Raw genomic sequence first — 9,896 nt, 5'->3', positions numbered from 1 at the left:
CAAATCTGTCTACAGATGCCTAAGAGCCAGGCTTTGATTTTAAATGAGAGAAAGAATAAAAAGCACTGAAGGGCCTGGCCGCCCACTTGCACAGTGCAGGTTTCCTCCAGCTGCTCTTGTGTTGGTCGCTTTATTGCTCCTTTGGACGGAGCACTAAATGTCTGCATGCCGACCTGGATTACATCCTTCAGGATCAGCGAAGCACATCATTGTGTTTTCTTAATGGCTCGGTGCTAACAGCAAGTCACGGCCTGTTGAGGTGTCCTGTGGGACAATTTTTCATCCGCCTATGGCCATGCTTCTGTCTGACGCTCTGTCAACATGCCCTGTCATTCGCTTCTTTGTCTTGCTTTGCCGAAAGGTGGCCACCTCCCACATGCCAGCTGGGGAAACTTAGCTTTCCATGGAGTTTGGAGACATTTACTATCCAGTGACCAAAGGTCAGGATGAGCTGAGGAGCCATGGTGGCCACCATCGATGTCTTTATGATGCATAAATTGAATCCTGTCTCTTCTCCATACAAAGCTGCTCAATGGGGCCGGGCATGGTGGCTCATGCCTGTAATCCCAGCACTTTGGGAAGCAGAGGCAGGTGGATCATTCGAGGTCAGGAGTTCAAGACCAGCCTGGCCAACATGGTGAAACCCCGTCTCTACTAAAAATATGAAAAACAACAACAACAACAAAAAAATGGGGCATGGTGGCTCGTGCCTGTAATCTCAACTACTTGGGAGGCTGAGGCAGGAGAATCACTTGAACCCTGGAGGCAGAGGTTGCAGTGAGCTGAGATCATTCCACTGCACTCCAATCTGGGCGACAGAGTGAGACCCTGTCTCAAAAAAAAAAAAAAGAAAAAAGAAAAAAGAAAAAAAAACAGGGAAAAAAAACAACCCCCACAAAGCTGCTCAATGGCTTTCTGTTGTAGCTTGATGAACTCTTACAAACCTAAATCACATCTTCTTAGGTTTCTGCTTAAAGCCTTCCAGTGCCTTGCCCTGGTGAGTAGATAACATCCAACTCCTTCTTTGGCCCATAAGTCCTCTCTTGAGCTTGCCCCTGCCTGCGTTTCCAGCCTCTGTTCCAGGAACCAGGCTTCATGCTGGGGACATGGTGATGAGTAAAGTCAGAGTCAGTCCCCCTCAGTGACTCCATTCCAGTCACCTGGCCTTCTTGCTATTGCACAGACCCCCCCCCACCCACCCCACCCTGTTCTTTAGCGCTTGAGGGGCTTTGCACATGCTGTTCCCTTTGCCTGGAATGTTCTTGCCCTCATTCTTCACATGTCTGGCTCCTGCCCAGTCTCTGACCTCAGCTGCATCCTCATCTTCCCAGAGTCTGACCTGCTCATCTGTGCAGTTGTCTTTCTTTTTCTCTACCGTAGCCTCTGAGTATTTTTATTTTTTAATTTTTTATTTATTTCTTTATTTTTTTGAGATGGAGCCTCACTCTGTTGCCCAGGTTGGAGTGCAGTGGTGCGATCTCAGCTCACTGCAACCTCCACCTCCCAGGTTCAAGCAATTCTCCTACCTCAGCCTCCCGAGTAGCTGGGATTACAGACATACACCACCATGCCCGGCTAATTTTTGTATTTTTAGTAGAGACGGGGTTTCACCATGTTGGCCAGTATGGTCTCAATCTCCTGACCTCATGATCCACCTGCCTCGGCCTCCCAAAGTGCTGGGATTACAGGCATGAGCCAACGTGCCCGGCTGCCTCTGAGTATTTTTCTTCGTGGCATCATATATCTGTGAAATTAGTTGGTTGTTCCCCCTTCAGGATAATAAACTTTAAGAAGCAATAGGCTCATGCTTATTTTGTTTACCATTGCGTCCCCATGGTGTCTGATCTATAGTAGGTGCTCAGTAAAAAGTTGTTGAAAGATTGAACGAATGAATGAGGCAGGTTATATTTTTCAGAGATGACCACTGTAACATAGCCCAGGCTGTGTTTCTAAGAATAATCCACTCACCCTCTCTGGGCCTCACTTACCCTGTTTATATGTTGCTGCCAGGAGGATTAAACACATATATGTGAGGGACACAGTGTTTGGGGCCTGCAAGTGTTAATCCATGTGAATTCTACAATTCTCCTTGTAGAAACATGCCAGGCCCATCTCTAGCTGAGCCCAAGGAGGAAAGTTGAGATATGACTCAAGAGAGATGATGTTTGAAATCCTTGTCCTCATGGCTTTTAATCAATGCTTGACCCTTTGGGGCAAGGCTGGCAGATGCAGCCCCTGTTTTGTCCCCTTCCCATCTCCCTGGGAATGATGACCTTGCCTTTGTCAGGAGGGAAGCATCACTCCCAGTTGCTTGGGCTGGAGTGTCTGGGGCACAGTTTTCCTGGCCTTCGGAGATAATAAAATCTCTCTCCAGCCCATGGGAATGTTTCTGTTGAGCAAGCAGGCCTTTTTGGTGGCTTCTCTCCTAAAGTTATCACTCTTCTTTTTTTAAAAAATTAAACTGTAAATTATGAACACTATGTTACCTGCCAAAAAGTTTAGGAAATAAGGGAAATCACCTGCTATGATCCCACGGTGCAGATTCGAGGGCAGTGTTTGACACTTTGCCTTCTTAATACTCAAGGCTTGCAAACTGCACTGCCCTACCATGGTTCACTGGAAGCCTCTTACCCATTGCTTTCTCTCTGCCTATTCCTGATGTTTATTGTTTATGTCCTTCTCTCCTCCCTCCTCTATCCCCTTCACTAGAATATCGGCTTTGGAAGTGTGGGGAATCTCTGTCGTTTGCTCATGGGTGGAGCCTTCGGAGCGACTCTGACTGCCAGGCCTCTGGTTTTAGTGTTTCCCACCCACCAGGCAAACTCCTACACATACATCTTTTATTTTATTTTTCTTTAAAAGACAGATGCTTGCTCTATTGCCCAGGCTGGAGTGCAGTGGTACAAACATGGTTCACTGCAGCCTCGACCTCCTGGGCTCAAGCGATCCTCCTGCCTCAGCCTCCTGAGTAGCTGGGACTTCAGGCACATGCCACCACACCTGATAATTTTTAAATTTTTTGACAAGGGGTCTCACCATGTTGCCCAGGCTGGTCTGCAACTCCTGGACTCAAGCAATCCTCCCACCTCAGCCTCCCAAGTAGCTGGGACTACAGGCATGTGCCACCACACCTGGCTAAACACACATGTCTTTTAAATTTCTGCTCAAGTGCCACCCCCTCCTGGAGGCCTTCACTGCTATCCTCCCCCGTGCTACTGCCTTTCCCATCCAGCATCTCTGACACTGTGGGCTCCCTGTGGCTGGCTGCCCAATGTCCACAGGAGACATGGGCTTCAGAGGCCATGTCTGGGTGCTTGGACTTTGACTTAAGAGCAGTGGGAGTCATGGAGGTGTGCTGCGTTTTAGAAGAATCTTTGCAGTTGTTCTGTGGGGGAAAATATTGGACGGGGCAAGAGTGGAGGCAGGAGAATAGTTGGGAGGTGGTGCCTGTGGCTCAGGGGAGAATTGATGATGGCTTGTGGCCATGCTATCCTATAAGGTAGCCAGTAGCCACGTGTGGCTCTTTTCATTTAAAATACAGGAAAATAAAACAAAATTTAGTTCATTCACACTAGACATATTTCGAGTACTCGCTAGCCACATATGGGTATTTTAGCCCCTGTTAGGCAGCGCAGATACAGACATTTCCATCCCTGCAGAAAGTTCTGTTGGTCCACTCTGGCTTGGACTGTGGTGGTGGAGTGGAAATGAAGAGAAGTAAGGGTGTGGGAGGTGAAAGATATATGCAGTTTGGGGAGGAGTTGGATCTGGGGTACGGTGGAGAGTGGGGTATCAAAGAAGACTCAGGAAGTAAAATTTCTGGGTCAAAAAAGTGCGAGCATTTTTATGGCTCCCAATTCATGCCGACCTGTCATTTTCCAAAAGGGTCATCCCCACTCACCAGAAGCATGAGAAAGTGCCCATTTTATCCTGCCCTGCTGGCACAGCTTATTACCTTCTGAACATCCTTCCATTGTGTATATACCTCTTGCCAAATCTGCCTTCATTTAGGGTCTAGCATGTGGACCCTGAGGTCTTTGTGATCGGGGACTTATATGTATATTAATGCAGATTTCAATAAAAAGAGTTATGTTTGCCATTGTGGTACGGTCTGATGCTGTTTAAATGCCTTTGGTAATATCTTCAATCAGACAGCAAATAGAAAACAGGAAAGTTAGTAATAAAAAATGAATTAGGACGATTAGTAAAAGGTGAACCGCTTCCCTTCTCAGGCGACAGGCAGAGTTGACGGAGCTTTGCAGGGTGCCTCCTGTCCAAACACACGTCTGGATTATTGCAGCCTTCGGGGCTGGCCCTGGGGTCTTCTCTGCACATAGGACTTGGTTATTGCATTTAGTTTTGCAAAGGTCATGAACATCCCCTCGGAGGGGCTTTGAGGGGCTCACACCAGGATTGGGGGCCCACACCCTGGGTTGGGTAAAGGCAAGGGGTTGGAGAGGGGTTGCTGCCCCCCCTGCCATTTCTGACTGAGGGCAGGTCAGCGGCTTCTTCCTCTGAGCAGAGACATCGGTGGGCCTTGCTCCCCTCCGTGCATCCTCCAGGGGCCTGGACAAATCTCATCTGCCCCTCTTTCTGACACCTTCCCCGGGGTTGCTTTTGGGGAACCTTTCCTAGCTGTCTGGTGGTAGGGGCAAAGTCCCTTCAAGAAGGAAGTAGAGGCAAAGGCTGTAATTGACTAATGCAGACCCTGGGGCACCAAAGAGAAACAGAATTCTAGTGACCAAGTAAGGTCACTAGAGTTTAGAGCTCAAACCAGAAGGGTGAGAAGCTTCTACCTGGGTAAAGTTGGTGATCACACTCACCTGGAGCAAAGGGGACCACGTTGACCCCCACAGGTGGTGAATGTCTCCATTACCTAGCTAATTTCTGTAACTGATGGTCAAGTTTGGACAATGTCTCAGCTCACTGGGGCTCAGGTAACATAATACCAGAGACTGGTATTTATTTATTATTTCTCACAGTTCTGGAGGCTGGGAAGTCCAAGATCAAGGCATGGCAAGTCTGGTGTCTGATGATGGCCCACTTCCTTGTAGATAGCCCTTGTTTCACTCTGGCTTCACATGGTGGAGGGGGCCAGCTAGCTCTCTGGGCTCTTGATTATAAGGGCACTGATCCTCATCAGGAGAGCTCTGCGATACCATCAGGATTTCAACATGTGAATTTTGGGTGGACCACAGCATTCAGACCATAGCAGATAACATGCACATTAGCAATACGATTGCCATGACAGAGGGGTTGGTTTGGTTAATACCCAGGTTAGTTGGCTGATCCCCACAGAGGGCTGGTGACTGCCTACCTCAAGCCAGCGCATCTGAAACTGAAGAGCACCTGAATCACATGAGGGTCTTGTGAGAATGCAGATTCTGATTCAGTAGGTCTGGGGCGGGTCCAGAGATCTGTCATCTCTAACAAGGGCTAGATGTTGCTGCTCAGGGAGCCATGCTTTGAGAATCAAGGCGTTTGTGTTAGGCTGAGATTCTAGAAGCAGAGCCTGAGATGAGGGTTCTTGTGCGAGAGGTTCGGTGGGGAGTGCTCGCAGGAGAAAGGGGGAAGGCCCTGGAGCAGGAATGTTACGAGAAAGCGGGTCCCACCTGGAGGCTGGGATTGTGCCTCTGCAGCCCACATGTCAATCAGTCATTGGCCATGGGCTGCCCAGGAGGGGGAGAGGTATCATGCCTCCTGTGCCACCTCCCAGCAGGTATTTCTCCAGAGGGAGCAGCTGTGGGCAGCTGTGGGCATCAGCACTCAGCCCCTGGGGAGTGGGTGCACAGCCTGAAAGAGGGGTTCTGGGTGGAACTCGTGGTCATCCAGTCACAGTATCTTTGCCTGAGGATGGCCTTGAGGAGGGTGGACTGGGAGGCAGGACTCGGGCTCTGGTGTGGACTCTGCTGTGTCCCCTGGGGTGGCCGCCTCTCCTCTCTGGGAGGAGAGGACCTGCGTGTGCTGCAGGTTCACAAGGTGATGGTTTGGTTGGTCCTTTGTTCTGGTCCTCAGGCTGTGATGGAAGCTGAGGGTGGGGATGGGGGGAGGGTCTGCACAGGAAGAGGCAGCTCTTATTTCAGAGCCCAAGGTAAGGAGAGAGAGAGAGAGAGAGAGACCTGCCCTCAGTCAGAAATGGCAGAGATTACCCCTGAGGCCTACGGTGTTCAGGGAGGGCTTCCTGGCAGAGGGAACCTTTAGGCGGGACCTCCAAGAAGCGTAGGAGGAGAACATAGAGGAATGGGGAAGGGCAGAGGCATTTATTTAGCATCCATCACAAGATGGGTATTTCACTTACATTATTTATTTAATCTTCACAACAATCCTATTTAGAAAGCCACCTCCACCGTGCAGGTGAGGAGCTGAGGCTTGAGAGGTGAGGGCACTGGGCCGGGGTCACAGTGGGATTGGAACCCAAGCCTGCTTGCCAGGAACATACTTTCTCTTCCTAAGGGACCACACCACATAGGGAGGGGGTGTGTGGAAAGGGGAGGGGAGCTGGAGGCCTTGGGAATTACTGCAGACCTGACTGGGTGGGCAGAGGCTCGTATAGAGGGGCTGGGAGGACACTGACTGCCATGCCAGGCTCTGGGGTTTGGATTCTGTATGGGGAGCCGTGGAGGGCTTTGGGGCAGGCGTGATGGTGCAGTGTCATGCCCTCTGCCCTGGGACCCCCTTCCCACCCCAACTCTGAGCCAGCTTCTCCACATTGTCCACCCTCCCTGGATTCAGACTTCATCTGTGTGTGTGTGTGTGTGTGTGTGTGTGTGTATGTGTGTGTGTGGATGTGTGTTGGGGTGGGTGGAGTCCATCCTGGACCCTTTCTATAGACCATTTTTTGGACATTTGGGCTACTCTGTACAGGAGTCATCTATTTTTGCTATAGGTGTTTTGTGGGGCAGAGGCCAGGCTAAGCTGCCAACAGCGTCCCTGGAGTCATGCTCTGTCCAGGAATCTTGGTGACAGCTGGGTGTCTGGCCACTGTGGTGAGCCTTCCTTCTCTCTCCTTCCCATGCAGCCAGCCCCATTCTGTGCACTGGTGCCTTGAGCATGAATGGAGGGAGGAGCACAAATCATTATCCCAGATGAAGACAGATTGGTCTTGGGGTGCGTCAGGACCTTGTGGGGAGGATTCGGTTCTGAATTATCTTCAGTCTTCTTCGCTCTGTCCCCACCTCTGAGGCCTGAGTTTTCTCTCCCAGTCAAAGCTGGGAACATCCAACTCTTTCTCTGTCATCTTCCCTGTAAACCTCTCCTGCGTAGGATGTTATATAAGCTATAGTCACAGCTTGGAACCTGGCACGATATGCTGATATCAAACATGGAAACTGTTAGTGCTAAGCTGCGATGTGGGAATAAGATGGTCGAATGAAAGGTACCAGTGGAGTTGGGGCGGGGACGAGGAGGAACTACTGTTTAGTGAATACTTACTGTGTGCTAAGCACTGTGCTAGGTGTCTTTTGTGTACTATCTTATTTAACCCCTACAACAGCCCTGCAAATTATGTATTACTATTACCATATCACAAATGGGATACCTGAAGCTCAAAGAAACTTGCCCAAGGTCACACAGCCTGTAAGAAGCAGAGTGGATCTGCCGGGTGAGGTGGCTCATGCTTGTAATCCCAGCACTTTGGGAGGCCGAGGCGGGTGGATCACCTGAGGTCAGGAGTTCGAGACCAGCCTGGACAACATGGTGAAACCCCGTCTCTACTAAAAATACAGAAAATTAGCTGGGTGTGGTGGCAAGTGCCTGCAATCCTAGCTACTCAGGAGGCTGAGGCAGGATAATCGCTTGAACCCAGGAGGAGGAGGTTGCAGTGAGCCAAGATCATGCCATTGCACTCCAGCCTGGGCCAAAAGAGTGAAATTCCATCTCAAAAAAAAAAAAAAAGCAGAGTGGATCATGAACCTGAATCTGTCTAGCTCTGAAGTCATGGTCTTTATTCTGCACCACATATTCTTGCATGCACAGGGGTCTTTAGCTTCCTTTTGGAGACCCTTTCGTGTGTTCCTCATTGAGACTCAGATCATCAACCCGAGAAGGCTTGGCATGGCGTATTGTCATTCCCACTGGTAGAGACGGGCAGACCCACCCACAGAGGTGAGTGCCCACCTTGTCCCAGCTCAAGGCAATGTCATAGGCCAGCAGGCTCAAACTCAGGGTCTGAACTTCCCTGATCCCAGCTGCTTCCCAGCCCCCAAGAGGCTTTGTTGTTTTCAACTTGATGTTGAGTAGACCAGACACATGTTCTTTGGCTGTGAGCGTATCAGCGCAAATGCTCTTCTATTAGCTCCTGTATCGGTTGTGTATTGCTTCACAATAAGCCACCAGAATTAATGGCTTAAAACAATAACCATTTCATTAAGCTCATGATTCTGTGGGTTGGCTGCAAGGCTTCTTGGCTAGGCTGGTTATCTCTACAGGCTCTCCCTGCATCGTGGTCAGTTGGCCAGTGGCCTGGGAGCTGGGTGATCTAGGACAGCCTCCCTCGTGCGGCTGGCAGTTTGCACGCTGCTGGCTGGGGACTGGCTGGTTGTTGGCTCAGCCCCCCGCGTGACCTCCTGTCCTCCAGCAGGCTAGCTTGGGCATGTGCACCTGGGGCTCCCAGGCTCCCTGGTGCATCAAGAGAGAGCAAACCCTAGTGTCCTGGTGCTTTTCAAGCCTCTACTTGTGTCACATTTGCTGTTGTCCCATTTGTCAAATACAAGCGTATGGCCAAGCCCACATTCAAAGCATAAAGAGAGAGATGATGAGAGGAGTGGCAGCCTCACAGTGCCGAGGGCATGCATGCAGGACAGGAGGCTATGATTATGATTAGTGGTCATCTTTGTAATCTACACAGCTGCCCCCACTCTTCAGACAGCTGACATTCATTGAGTCCCTGCTGTGTGCCAGGCACTGTGGCAGGGACTCTGGGGTGAACAAGACAGGCCTCATGCTGTGGGCATGTGGCCTCTAGTCTAGCCAGTGAATAATCACATGATGAAACATAACAAAAGCAGAACAGGTGTGATGAAGGAGAGCCACAGAGGGCCGGGAGACCAGGCAACAGAGAGCACTGGGGGGACTGTGGGAAGACTAGGAGTTGCTAGATGATGGGCACAGGGGAAGCATTCCAGACAGGGAAGAGCACGTGCAAAGGTCCTGTGGAAGGAGGGGCCTGGCACACTTGACCACTCCAAGAAAGTGCCAGTTTCTTTTAAGTGTCGGCAACCTTGGGCTGGGAAAGGAACTTCTGGTTTGCAAAGGTCCCCTGAGCATTCCTGTGCAATGCAGTCTCAGGAGGGAGGTGGCTGATACCTTCCCACGGGCAGCTCCTGGGTTTTGTGGGCTGGGAGAGGAGACCCAGGAGGGATTTGAGCATTGGGAAGGGTGTTGTGGGCACAGGGTTCAGTTTGAGGAAGGGGGAGGAGGAAGCAAGGAAGGGGTCAGTTGCAGAGGATTCGGGAGGACTGGCGTGTGAGGGAAGTGAGGGGTTTTGGACTCAGTCCTGCTGGCTGGTGGTCTTTGAACCATGGACTGAGAATGAGGTGATCAGATGTTGGGCAGACCCGTAGGGAGGGTGCACAGAGGAATGACTTGGGGACCCTCCCCAGCCACACCCCAGGTCTCGAACCCTAAGCCAGCCTCTACATCCATGTGCAGGGCTGGGAGGGCCATCCTGGGGGCAACCGTAGCATCAAGTCCCCCTGCGGAGCTGCCTGCCCAGTCCCATAAGCAGCCTTTGATGTCCCTGGAGCCTTCAACAGCTTCTCTCAAGGCAGATCAGGGGCTGTGGTTTTGGAAAAGACCTAGCATCACTGGCTGCCAGAATAATGATCATAAATAAACCAGCACAGATTGGAAAAATGGGAGGAGTCTGGAGTGTGGGTTCCTGCTTCTCGCCAATGTCT

The sequence above is a fragment of the Nomascus leucogenys genome, chromosome 13 (genome assembly GCF_006542625.1).
Source record: "Nomascus leucogenys isolate Asia chromosome 13, Asia_NLE_v1, whole genome shotgun sequence".
Classification (NCBI taxonomy): Eukaryota; Metazoa; Chordata; class Mammalia; order Primates; family Hylobatidae; genus Nomascus; species Nomascus leucogenys.
This window is presented reverse-complemented; position numbering follows the sequence as displayed.